Genomic DNA, 14,407 nt, shown 5'->3' with positions numbered 1-14,407 from the left:
AGACGAATAGAACACTCAGGGAGCGTATACGAGATCATGTGTATTGCCTTGCCAGGCGACAGCAATACAGTGCATTGGCAAAGCACACGCTTTCTGAGGGTATGGAACATGTGTTTGTTTTTCAGGTTCTGCATGTTCAGGATGTTAAGGTTAGGATGGGTGATATTAATAATTTAACAGAGCAAACAGAATTAAGATGGATACTTCGATTGGCAGCACAAAGGGGAAAGGGTTTAAATGAGTGTGTTCCCCAAAAACCTGTGCTCAAAGCTAGACCTTTTAGATAGCTTATTGCTATCTTTTGGTCTTGGTAAGCACAGTTTTTAAAGTAGAGTATCTTTATTGTATGATTTATTGTACGGTTTATGGCATGTTTTTATTGTACTATTAGTATTTTTGAATGTATTTTTAACTAATTGTTTAATTATAGTGGGACATATATAAAAGCTCATGGTTGAAAGTATATGGATTACGTCTGAGGAAGCGGAAGTCAATGACTGAGAAAGCGCTAACGTTTTTTCAAATAAATGGTTGTTTTTCGTTTATCTTGGTGCAACTTAAGTGTTTATTTAATCGAATTCTCCAGTGCTTGTTCAATTGAATTTTTTAAGTGGTTAGTTGAAAACTACGCTGTTTCTTCCACGGATTTGTTGAGTTGTTGATTATATTATTTTATTTCGTTGCTTGCTCTGGGATTTAATTTTCGAGAATATATATGTATATATATATATATATATATATATATATATATATATATATATATATATAAACACCAAAACCAAGGTGCACATAGCCAGCTCGGTGCATGGACCATACCAACACAATCAAGCCAATCCAATGATCCAGCACTCAATAAAGCACATAATAAAATGAACAGGTGCCAAATATTGGTGAAAAAGAAGAAATTCTGTTCTTTATTATACGTTCAAATGAACAGTGGTAATAGCAGCATCTAAAAGCAGACCGGTTTCGCCCCCTGACATCCTCAGTGTAGTAAATCCTCCATCACACACTACAACCTTTAAAAGTCAGTGGCTAAAGCAATAGTGTCTTACAAAATATAAATATAAACCTGACAGCAAGACATTTTCAAACAATTTACTTATGCCACTTTGGGAATATTCATCTACCAGTGTTCATTCAGCCCAGGCTTATATAAAGCCCCTAAATTAATGATCCGTAATCTCTCCTTTTTATCTTATAATATATGCTTTTTACTGTCACTCATACCCCTACCAGAAACTGCATCAATCCCTAAAAAAACAAAATGTGCAGACTGATGAACCAAACTATGTTTAAACAATGCACTCCTCTGTCTTTTACAATTAATGTCACTGAGATGTAAATCTATTCGGGTCTTGAAAGATCTAGAGGTTTGGCCTAAATAAAATTCTCCACACTGGCATATAGCCATGTAAACCACCCAATTAGTGCTACATGTTATCAAAGTACGAATTTCAAAAACCCTGGGAGTATTAACTGATGTAAAGGACTTAGTAATGGAAACCCTTTTACAGTAAACACAGTGACCACAACTAGAGCTGCCCTGCGGTAAACTATCCCTCTCTTTGATCTTATCAGAAATAGTATGCTTATTCCAAGAAAACATTTCCCAGATATTTTTGCCCGTACTGTAACCAAAGGAACGCTGGTTATCCAAAAACTGGCCAAAAGAAACATCATCTTTTAAAATACTTCAATGCTATGACAAGGTTCTAAGAAAGTTTATTTGGAAGTCCTGCGATGGTTCAAAGTCCCAGAAACATTGGTAGAATTAGTGCAAGCTATGTACAAGGATGCATTGACAAAAATAATTTTGGACTCACAGAGGGACTTCCAGTGGGAGTGGTGTGCACCAGGGTTCACGTCTTAGCCCACTGCTCTTCATACTGGTGATGGACTTCATCAGACAGGTAAGAGGAGACAAATCAACTAAGCTGTTGTATGCAGACATTATGGCATTACAGGTTGACACTGAACAAGAACTTCAGCAAAGGACTGGGAAATGAAACTGAAAGCATATGGGATGAAACTGAGTACAGATAAGACAGTTTTACTGGCAGCAAATGGGGGAAATCAGAACAATACAAGAACTGAGATAGAAGGGAAAACTGAGTACCATTTTAACAGCTTTAAGCATCTGGGACAGGTGGGTGAGGAGAAAGAAATTCTGAATGAGGAAGTCAAGTCTAGAATCAGAGAGATTGTAGTCACTTGGAACAGAGTATGAGGGTAGTGAGTGATAGAATAATGCCAAAGAAATGGAAAAGTAAGTACAAAACAGTGGAGTCATCAGTACCACTGTAAGGTACCAAAACATAGGCAGCAAAAGAAGAGCAGTTGAAGCTAGAAGGTATGGGTATAAAATGGATAAGATAGGTGGTAGGATGCAAACTGTGGCACAGGCAAAGAAATGAGGACATCAGAGCAGAAGCTCAAGTAGTTCCAATTTCAGAGCAGGTCAAAGAGAATAGATTACGGTGGCTTAGGCACATGTGCAGGAAAGGAGAAGATAGTTTGGCAGGAAGAATGCTAAAGGAAATGTGGGCATTGGGCAAAGAGGTGAAAGATTGTTTGAGAGAAGACCTGCGACAGTCAGCCTTGACTGTGAGAAATGTAGAAGACTGGTATTGAATCAAGAGAGATGGCAACAATTGATGCAACACCCCAAATAGATGGTAGAAAAAAGGGGAGATTCAGTTTTGCTCACATTTTTAATTACCTACGGATAACTTTATCAATTTCAAATATACAATTTGTCATTCAAGTGTGAACTATTTCTAATGTATAACTGAATGTTTAAAATGCTTGTTATATTCTGCATGACTTGATACTTTTAGTTGGTATAGATTATATTGACTGATGGACAGAGGTTCATCTATCTTCTTTCAGCATAACAATTTGACTTTGACATGTTAGTGATTTAAAAAGGCAATTTTTTAAAGGTATATAATTTCACAGTAATTTTACTTCATTAAAATAAATCCTATTGTCTTATTCACCTGACTTAACTGTTTATCTGGTATATCCCACTAAAGGAAGTACTTGTTTTGAATATTGAGACTTGCATTGTCTGTCAGTATTTTACATTTTGAACTGTTTTCTGTACTATGAGAGAAGTGGGATTTGAGCACTTGTTTCTTGAAAGCTAGTTAGCACTGTGAGTTTCTTTTGGGTGCAAAATGCACAATGCTTAATTGTTCCATCGAAATAGAGACAAATAAGAATACCATTGACGTTGCTATGCATGAGTCCATGGCAGGGAAGTCACTGGCATAACTGGTGTTTACTATCATGAAGAATGATGTCTAGATTCAAAAATAAGATAATTAGCTTATTCTCTGATGTCGGTCAATTGGCCTCCAGTATGTGTCTGCCTGGAATGAGATAGATGATAAGCCCGTTGTCTGCACATCACTTTCCAGAGTTTTCATATTCTAAGACATTTACTTCCTCAATAATTCCTATGTTAGCCACTGTTTGTCCCCTTGATAGTCTCATCTTAAAATGCTAATTCAGAACATACCAGTATGCCTTTTTCATTATCTGAAGTGTTAATACAAAAGATACCCAATTTCAGGGCCTCCTACAAGTTGGAAACATACATATATTTTTGCAATTATGGGAAACAGAGTTTCATTATAAAGATATCACTTCCTATATTCCTGGGTTCAGCAACTATCATGCTTTCAGACCTATATGCAGCAGTGGAGAAGTGTCAGTCTTTGTCAGAGCCACCATCTTTTCATGCTAAATTCCTCACAACCCACAAATTTGAATTTTTGAACATCTATTGCCTTCATAATCAAGCTTAAACTGGTGCTTTATTGCCAACTATAGAACTCTATCCATGGCCACAGTAGGCTATTAAAGCATCCTAAATAACATATATGTATTCCCCTAATGTATTTATCCTTTGTGATTTCAGTTAACCAGCAACACATTGTCTCACTCACATCACAACAGAGAATTGTACCCAATACTTTCTTGACTAATAAATGCAAATTACCTGGGACAATTTGTGAATACCCAAACCTGCAGAGAAAATATTCTGGTTATTGTCCATACTAATATTGCCTCAGCTTGCATAATTCCATGTGTATCAACCTGCTTAACAGAATCTGACCTTAACCTGGTGATGTTGTCATGTAAATTTGGCAGTAATCCAAAAATTAAGACTTCTGTGTTCTAGGATTTCTTAAAAGCTGCAACTTAAATAAGTTCTGCTGCCCTCATCACAGAATGAACTTGATAGCTTCATCTGCAGCCTTTACTTCTGAGTTTTATTTTCACTTTAATAACTGTATAAAGAAATATTGCACTGTTTGTACCAAACACAATGGGAAGTTTAAAATAAATCCTTCTCATGGAACACCTGTATAAATAAGCTTTACGATAAAGAACAAAAGCATTAAGGGTTATAAGACATCACATGCTAGTAAACCACAAAGGTGCAGTTAGAAAGTTTAAAGCCAAATATGAACTTGCTCTCTTTAACCATGTACACTTCTTCAAAACAGTATGCAAATCAGTAGAGAGTGGATATGAGGTTACATCACATATTTGATCATGACTAAATCATTTGATACTATTCACAATTAGGGTATAGTTGACACACTCATGAGTTTGAATATTAACCCATATATAGTAAAGTGGGTAGAAAACTGGTAAATAGAGAAGAACCCACATTATTAGAGTTTTAGAAATCACCTCGTACAGTACAAAAGACATTAGTGGTATTCCACACAGCTTGGTACTGGGATACCTACTATTTGGTATTGATTTCACAGGTCAACAAGTCAATATTCCATGTGTTTGAGTAAGTAAGTTTACTGGCCACTGTAAACTCGGGGTGAGGAGGTTATAATTCATGCTCCAATTGGCATAAGACTACTCAAGGAAAGGCTGGAGTACACAAACAGATGGAGCAGTGACAATGACCTCAGACTAAATGCAAAAATATATACCCCAGAATTTAATAAAATCCATGTAGGCTCTGTGTAGAGACAACACAGAATGTATCTGTGTACACAGCCATGACTCCCCCCTCGGCAGCACACCATGCATATTAACAATGTTATGAACAGATATGATTGTGGTTACATTTCACAGACACTTATCAGCAATACTAATAAAGTTTTAAGCAGCATATTTGATTCCTAAAGAGATTTGTTTCAATAAATGCAGTACGGCTGTATGCCATGCATGTGTGTTCTACTGTCACTGTAGTCAAGTATAGCGCTGTAATAGTTCTAGAATGCGAAATGGATTCAGTCACATAATGATCTCTTTTTCTCCCACACCAGGAACAACTGGTATATAGTATATGGTTGAGGAGGGTCTATATTATGTGATAAAAGAATATTTTCTTCGAACACATAATAATCAACATGTATACAGCGAAAGCTGTAAACTGTGAATGGTCATATACTCAAATTTTTTTCCATGGATAAAAATTCACATGGCTGTAAAATAACAAACAAACTTTAAAACAGCTAATTAAGTGAGGGGCTTCACCTCCCACACCCACACCCCTCCCCCCCAACTAAATATACCAACTCCGAGATTGCTCTACATTGAAAAAAAGTGCAATTCCTGATAATGGCCAACTGAATTTTTTCCCCGAGGAAAAAAATTGAGGACGTGGTCATTCACAGTTTACAGTGTTCACTGTATATATGTCGATTATTATGTTTTTGAAGAAGAGATTCTTTGATCACATAATACAGACCTAGTTGAGGCAGCCCATGTTATGACCAGATATGATTGTGCTAACATTTCACAGACAGTTATCACCAATACCAGTGATTGCATTTTTTTGCAGATGTCTCCTGCAGTCACAGGTATTGGGTTCTATTCCCATGCCTGCCAACTAAGGCATGATGAATGTTGAGGTATGTACTGTACACAAACATGCCTCTCAAGTGTTATCATTTCAAGTAATGTAATTAAAACTGCCTAATCCGTCTGTCACAGGATTATCAGAAAAATGATTGCCTGGAATGCAATGTATTACCAAATTTGCTTAAAGTACACCTTGGTAGTTATAGAAGTCCACATTATGTAAAAGTGTTCTGTGTAGTAGTGTACCTGGATTTGTTATTGCTTGGCCCATACTGACCCATGCTAACAGCTTGAGAGGTATGTATGTGTTACATCAGCTATAGGAGAATTGAAGTCACTGTACTCAGAACTGACACTACAAGCCTGTAGTGTATTTAGTATCAGTGTTCTTAGGGATATAGTCTGTGTTGTCAATAATGGATTGTTTCTCTCTCCCCACCCCTTATCTTCATTTATTTATCATTGTTATTTATTATGATTTAATATTAACATATGTTGTTAAACTAACTATATTTTTGCAAAATGTGATGTAATATTGTCAAGTGTTATCATGATTCACTATTAACATAATTTGTTAAACTATTTTGTTGCCCTTATGGTTTACTTCTTACTGGCATGCTGTTACCACACTGACTGTTATGTTATCTACTGTTGCATTACACATATATACATTAATATGTATTTGGAAGAATTAAAGTGAGGTTCCATTCTGTTAATGCTAACAATGGTTTGGTTATTACTAACCTTAACTTACTGATATATCTCATTCACCACAGCACGTCAAGGTAGGTAGGTTCCAGCTTACCCCACTACATTGCCTCAACCAGGCATGGCACCTGGTCCCAGCACGTCTGGGACCCAGACCAGTGGTACCCTCTCTGCTGCCTTGCACTGTCTGCGGTGTCTGGTAGTTACCGCCCCATGGGATGGGGCCTGGCACCCCTCTGGGAGTGGTGGTGGAGGGGGTGTTGTCACCCGGGGTGAGCTGCCTGTCTTGGTGTGCAGGATAGTTTAACATGAGTTTGACCACCGCCTGTGCCAGATAGAGGCCATGCTGGCCAACCTGGTGGGGAAGCCTCACCACAATGCCAAGTCTCCAGCACTGCCACCCTCGAGGCAGTGAAGGAGTAGTGCTGACAGTCTCATGGGTGGGGTTGTGAGTCAAATTGTTGTCATCTGCAGGCACATGCAACTTGAATTCCACAACAGTCTCCCTATCCAAGGTGTTCACCCCCTCATGTGTTACACACTGCCCCTGTCTGGTGTCTTGTCTGTCTTATCTGTCTGCAAATGCATCCTCACCTACCCAACTTACCTCCCACACATGTGCATATGTCCCTTCCCCAACATTCCTCTTTCACCTCAAAAAAATGGGCACCTGTCCCCAAAAAAATATTGTCCCATACATAGCTCTCCATTTCACACATGTGTCTACTGGACACATGTAATTTTGTCCAATTGGCTTGACAATGCAATTATACTGTCCTCACCCCTCTCTCTGGGGTTAAGAGTTCAAAGTCATGTACAAATTCTGTCAAAGTGCGCAATTGTTGCTGTTGAAGAAATTGATAGCTATGTTTCTTTCCTACACCCTTCCTGCACATTCCTACCTGCCTTTCACTATGGTTTCCCCCTGCTTGCACCAATTTCATCACTTTCCTATCTCCCCGTTTTTCTTTTCTTTATATTTTCAGCATGTTTCTGCAGGGTGCGCCGCATTGCACAGCTTCACCAAACTCAGCTAAATAGAGCTATATTTACTATATGTGTATTTTAACTTGTATTATGCACTTACAAAATAAACATCTGCCCATATTTTGAACCCAAGGCCATCACGCCTGCAAACAAGTGCATTGACCTGCTACACCACATAACTCTTACTTAAAACATGTGGTTTAAAGAAAACATAGTAATTGCCAGTTACAGTCATAAAGCATGTTTCAGCAGAGTTGCATGCATGTGCCATGTCACGCAAATTTGATTACAATGCAATTAAATTAAAAAGATTAAAAATGGGAGTGTACAGGCAGCCATGGTGGTGCAGTGGTTAGCATTGCCGCCTCACAGCAAGATGTTCTCCGGTTTTATTCTCGGCTAGGGTGCCTTCTGTGCAGAGTCTGCATGTTTTCCCTGTGGTCATGTGGGTTTCCTCCGGGTGTTCCGGTTTCCTCCCACAACCCAAAGACATGCTCTAGGTGGATTGGACACTCTAAATTGGCCTTAGGTATGAGTGTGTGCGTGTGTGCCTTCTGTGGAAGGTTGGGCACCGGGCTGGCAACTCGACACTCTTAAACTCCACTGCCAATCATGAGCAGACAGGTGATCCACTGTGGTGACCCCTAACTGGGAAAAAGCCAAAAGAAGAAGAAGAAGAAAAATGGGAGTGTACCTGGGACTCTGGTGCAATAGTACACCACTAGAAAAGCAAAGACAAAATAATGGATGTAAGTGAGGCCTGTAATAGCAGGTAAATGTGCCCTTCAGCAACAAAATGTAAAAATACTCCTGCTAAGACATTAATGGCAAAATACATGTTCACCTGGGACCCTATTGTATGCATGCATCCTAATAAAGCCGTGCAGATACTGTTGGATGTATAAAATGTATGTCACAGCCTGTATGTGTGCACATATATCTTTCAAATACAACTGCTGCAGCAATGACTCAGTAGCTCAGTCTGTTAATTGCCTTGCAAATGATGCATTTTGCCACACACAGTCCTGGGTTCAAATCCAGTGGTGTGGAGAAGTGAATTTACAGTATTGTCAAGGCAGCAATTAATGACTGCGTCATGCACTCTTTAGCCACACAATGCATTTAGAATGACAATTCTGCTTTTCACTGATGGAGGTCATGGGCCTGCAGGTAAGAACACACTTCACATATCCCTATAGCAAAACTATATGTACATAAAGTGTCACATCATGCATTAATATGCATTCACACAGAACATCAGGACAGGTACTGCAAATGAGGGCAACTAATATCAGAGTGCACCACACAATCCTTCCAAAGTCATTGTGCAGATAATCACAGCTGCACAGCTAACATAAACATTGGAAGTCCCTGCTTATAACAAGACTACCCTCATGCATACTGCACTTTACTACCAGACTATAACACCCGGCCTAGCAGTTGCCCAAATGATGGACATAATCTTATATTTTTATCCCATCTTACCCAAGGACTCACCAAAAATGTTGCCTAGTGTTCTGTTAGTGATACCATTGCCTAACATACTTACCTTAAACAAATGCATTATTTGGAGTGTAAAGGGTGGCCTCACTCTGGCTCTGCCTCCTCAGCAAGGCTGACACACCTCCCACAGTTACTCCTACAGGCTGTTGTCCTCCAAAGTGATCACACTCTCTGCCTATGCCTATTACCAGCAGCAGCAGCTACTGCTGGTATCACATACATCCCTATGTTAAGGTTTCTGCTACAGACCTACCATCTGTGATGATGTATTCTCCTCACCCCAGTAATGTCCAGCACACAACATATCAGAATGGCACCATAATCTACATAAAGGCCTTATATATTGCACAGTGCTTGCATGTCATTTGCTGATGATTTTGAAAATCAGATCTGTTAGCTGCAAGTAGCATTTAAGACTCACAGACTGGTTTAGTGGCAATCATGTGCTGATGGGAAGCATGTTTAAATGGCAAGCAGCTGGGGCTATGGGAAACAGTCTGTGTGAGACTTTTCTCACACAGAGCATGCCTTAGTGAAAGCTTTACTATCACTACATATCAACAGAGGAGTACTGCACTCCATCAGGTATGTAACTGATTTTGTATACAACAGGATGCAGATGGGTGAAAAGGCATACAGTGAATAGGGAATACAGCATTAAGCCTGTCATAGACCTGTGATAATGACATGTCATTGACCTCCTGCTGTTTTACACCCACAACGGATGTGCTATACATCAAGGGTGCATTGTCTGCTGTCATTGTGGCACACTGGTCTTGGACTGTCCCTTTATAGTGGTTGTAATAGCACACTGCTAATTGTGTGGGACTCTTCCTGTGACATTTCATCAGGGGTTGCCTATAGGGGACACACCACGGTAGACCTGAGTGTTGGGTGTATGATCATACAGCAGTATCTGCATTGGCACACATGGGAATACCTGACTATTGCTACTATCTCAGTTGTATCCACACACTTAGTATTTTGGAACACTGTGGAGTATGACATGTGTAAGCAAGCAGTGGATAGTGCCAGCCATGTTTTCCTTGCTCTATGTCTACAAAGTGTACTTCCACATATGTGATCCTGTAATGTGCTCCCCTTTTGTTGTCTTTCAGGACTCATGTTTTATAGATGCCATGCCCTCTTCTTTGATGCAGAAAATGAAATTATACTGGAAGTACTAAGGCAACATCATCACATCCTGCTGTCCAGGAGGAGGCAAAACAGGGAACAACAGTCTGCATTGTGGGCACACCTTGTCTGTAATGTGAATAGCAGGGGTCATCAGGGCAGGACATATGAGCAGGTTTGACACCATGCAGCAGATATTATCAATGCTGCCCGATGAAGGGCAGCAGATGTAGCCAGGGATCATGCCCTCACTGGTAGAGGTCCTGTAGTTGAACAACCACTCATGACCACTGAGGACTTCCTGGTGAACCTAGGCACACACAATAGCTCCCAGGCATCCATCACACCATACATCGTGAAGGTAGATGCCAAAGTTTCCACAGCAGAGGAATGTGCAGGTAGGCTTACTGTGATCAGCACTGTAATACTGTAGCAGACAGTGTCTCAGGCTGCACATACTTTTATATGGGTGTCAGGTCTTAGTTCTTTGGAGGTGATGGTTTTACTTCAATTTTACTCTCATACTCAGAATGTAACCAATACAACAAGTTACACAGTAGGTACTTTAAATGTGAGATGTAGGGATGTATTACTTTGTTGTGCTGCAACATGCATTGGTACTAGCATTACCTCACCCTCAACTTTTCACAGGTTTGTCAGGTATTAGCCAAGGCTGTGGTCCTGCTCCTGGTATGCATGACACTGTTTTGTTAAGGAACATTTATTTTCTATTAAAGTTAAGGGCCAGAATAATGACCTATTTAAACATAATGTTGTGTGTAAACAGAAGAGAATGTTTTTGTTTTCTATTCTGGAACAGGTGATTAAGGATCTTAGAGGAAGTAATCACAGGAGTGTAGTTGAACAAACAGAAACATTTTTGCAGTGATAGTTCAGAAAAGATAATATTCCTGGTTTAAATGAGGCATTTACTTACAATTCCTTTTCAAACAGAAAGGTTGAAAGGACATTAAATTAGGCAGTGAAACGTATATTTCAATGTATTTGTTAAGATATGTGTACTAGGTTTTTATGTGTTGTTTTATCAAATCCCATGCAGCAGCTGAAGAGACTACAGAGATTCCTCACCCAGAGAATCCAAGGTCTCAAGCATCTACGCTACACAGATAGGCTAAAAGCCCTGTCCCTCTACTCAGTCTCCCACAGATTCCTCAGAGGTGACCTCTGTCTGGCATACAAAGCAATCTCAGACCCCTCCCTGATGGGACTACTGGATAGCCACAAATCAAGCTCCACTCGAGTAACCTGCATGCGAGACCTCTGCCTGGTCTGTGACATCAATAGGACTTGTTGGTGGGACAGATTTGTGTCCAAGAGATTCCCCCTTTTGTGGAATAGACTCCCTCTCCACGTAAAGCAGAGTATCTTATTAAACCTTTTTTAAGCGCAACCTGCGTAACTAGATGGGGAACAGAAAGTACACCCCTGGGATTACACCTATGACCCTGCAGGACAGTGGCATAGGGTGCTGACTTGTTGGAACATGGGCTAAATTCTTGGCTAGGCTTGTAAGGGCCTCAGGGCCAATAGCCTAGTAACTTCCTATGATCCTGTGATCCTATAAGTATAGTGTCATATTGCTTAATTAAAAAGTAAATTGTACTGGTCATGTTTTACTTGATTTACTTGAAGTAATTGTTATAACGGTCTTGTGCTGAATGTGTATTTTGTTCTGAAGAAGTCTATTTTGGACAAAATTGGAGAGGAAAAATATGACAACTAATCCAGTTGTTGGTCTTTATTATGAGTACTGGTGGATTTTTCATGCACAGTAGTGCAGGTATTCATGTACTGCTTTTTTTCTTTCTTATCACTGGTGACCGGGGGGATTGGTCTGTTTTCTTACACAACCTGATGTCAGTGTCTGTTTGTACTCTGGTGATGATGGTGGCCACAGTGAGACATGGGTGGGGGAGTTGAGAGATGAATCTGTCCTAGAGGTAGACATGTCTCTTCTGCCTCCATTGTCACTGCACACAGTCAGTATGACCACAGATACCCAGTCCCCGGAGGCCACAGATATTGGACAGTTAGAGGGTGGGGACATTGAACATGAATGTGTGGCAACTATGGCTCCAATCAGTGTAGACACTGGCTATAGCCAGGTCCCACACAAGTGAATTGACAGGGGTGCTTGTAGGAGCCTTGCTGTCTGTCCATCACTTGTTGCAGGTGTCACATCACAGGTCACTTGGTGCATGTTTTGGGCCATCATGGAGGCACAGGCACATTCAGAACAGAACACCAGATGTATGCTTATGGTTATGGATGCAGCACAGTATCTGTGACTGCCTCCACCACATTCAGGACACCCTGGATTGGTTGACTGATGCAGTGGACAGAAAGAGGGCTAAGACAGTGTCTGTGTTGGACCACACATTGTTTGTGCTGGAACGTATGTTTGTAGTTGGGTGGTGGACTCATGGACATAGGTCAGCAACCCCATCTACTGAGAGTCCACATGGTGGTGCACAATCACACTTCCATAGTGGCAGTACATCCAGCGCTACAGAGGAGAGTGTGCTATTCACACCACAATGTGGTTGGCCATGGGCTCATGGTCCTGGGTGTTGCCCTGGGGTACACAGTCCAAGCAGACAGCAGTCACTGTCGGGTACTAACACTGCTTCTGACCTTGGGCATGGAGGTGCCAGTGAAACTCCTGGTAGAGCCTGTTCTCATGTTCGGAGCCAGAGATGGTGAACTGTCAACACTACCATTTATAGTCCAAAGTTGGTCAACATACACACATGTAGGGCTAGCACTGAGATTGACTGTACACACAGACACACACACACACACACACACACACACACACACACACACACACACACACACACAGACACACACACACACACACGCACACACACCACAGTCAAATGCAGGTCACCTACAGACACACATGGCACCTTTCCATGGTCCATCTTACCTGGTTTCCTTCCTGACTCACACACATGCTGTCAACCATTTGGGTCAGCCTAGGCCTCCTACACCCCCACACAACACCCTGTGCAAGTGATGATACCTGTCCCACATCCCTGTCATCCTTGCCATCAATGCAGGGAAATTAAGCTATGTGTCTGATGCACAGGGTGACTATATTAGTTAACATGTACTTGTGTAATGCAGTGTTGTTTTGCCATGCCACTTGTACTGGTTAATGACAGATACTGTATGATGACATTTGTCATGAGTATGCCGCATACTTTTGTATACCTCATGTTATATGGATGTTGTAATGGCTGCATAGCTAATGATGACAGGTGTGTCACAGACCTGTTTATGTTTCTGTTTCATGAGTCTTTTGGGGTATTCTATGGATATATAGTGGCAATAAAGCAGCACAGGATGGCATGTCAGCACTGCAGAAATATGTCTTCAGCAAGGTACAGCACTATAAGTGCATGGCTCCATAGTTCCATATGTGTATAACAGGCTAACAAGGACAATGGGAGCATTTAGTGTACTTGTGCACCCCTAATCTGTGAACAAGCCCATTGCCCTTGGTAAGTGTCACCAGGGTTTTGTGAACTCATGCATCTACAAGCTGTGGTGACAGAGATGACCCAACTACAAATATCATGTGTCCAGTACAGACAGTTGCCCGACACTCATTATAATTGTCATGTTCTGCATCCCATTTTGTAACCTGCACATGCTGTGTCCCAGCAGATGTGTGTTTCACATGCATGGAGGGCCTGTTTCATGTACAGCATACTGTCTGTGTTACATATCTGTCTCTCTGGCATGTACTATGTATATCACAGTGATGTTGCAGAACAGGTAAGACATGTGTTAGTCCTAGCATGGATATGTGGGAGATGCACAGTTAGATCCGATACCTCCCTTTAGGGAGCCAGACACGTCCCCTCCAAAGCATTTATGGGGCAGACTACACATATATGGTCATGGCACAGACTCCATAGGACATGTTATCTACACTGTGTATTGCTGTACAATGGAACCTGTGTGGTTGCTACAGTTGTATGATATGCCTGTGTAGTGACATAGCAAGGGTGCCATTGCAAACAATGATAGCTGTGATGACTGCCACATTAAGTATAGCAGTGACAGTCTTGGATTTACATCCCAAATCTGTTGCTGTAGGGTGTACAACAGTGAATGCATCCCCACATCTTACTGAGCAGCGACATTCAAAGGCTACATTACTCTCTATGTCCATAACTCCATGTCTAATGGCTCCACTGTG

This window comes from Protopterus annectens, chromosome 2.part0, assembly GCF_019279795.1.
Source record: "Protopterus annectens isolate FY-2018-M chromosome 2.part0, PAN1.0, whole genome shotgun sequence".
In the NCBI taxonomy this organism is placed as follows: Eukaryota; Metazoa; Chordata; order Ceratodontiformes; family Protopteridae; genus Protopterus; species Protopterus annectens.
The sequence above is the reverse complement of the archived record's forward strand: the minus strand, read 5'-3'. Positions refer to the sequence as shown.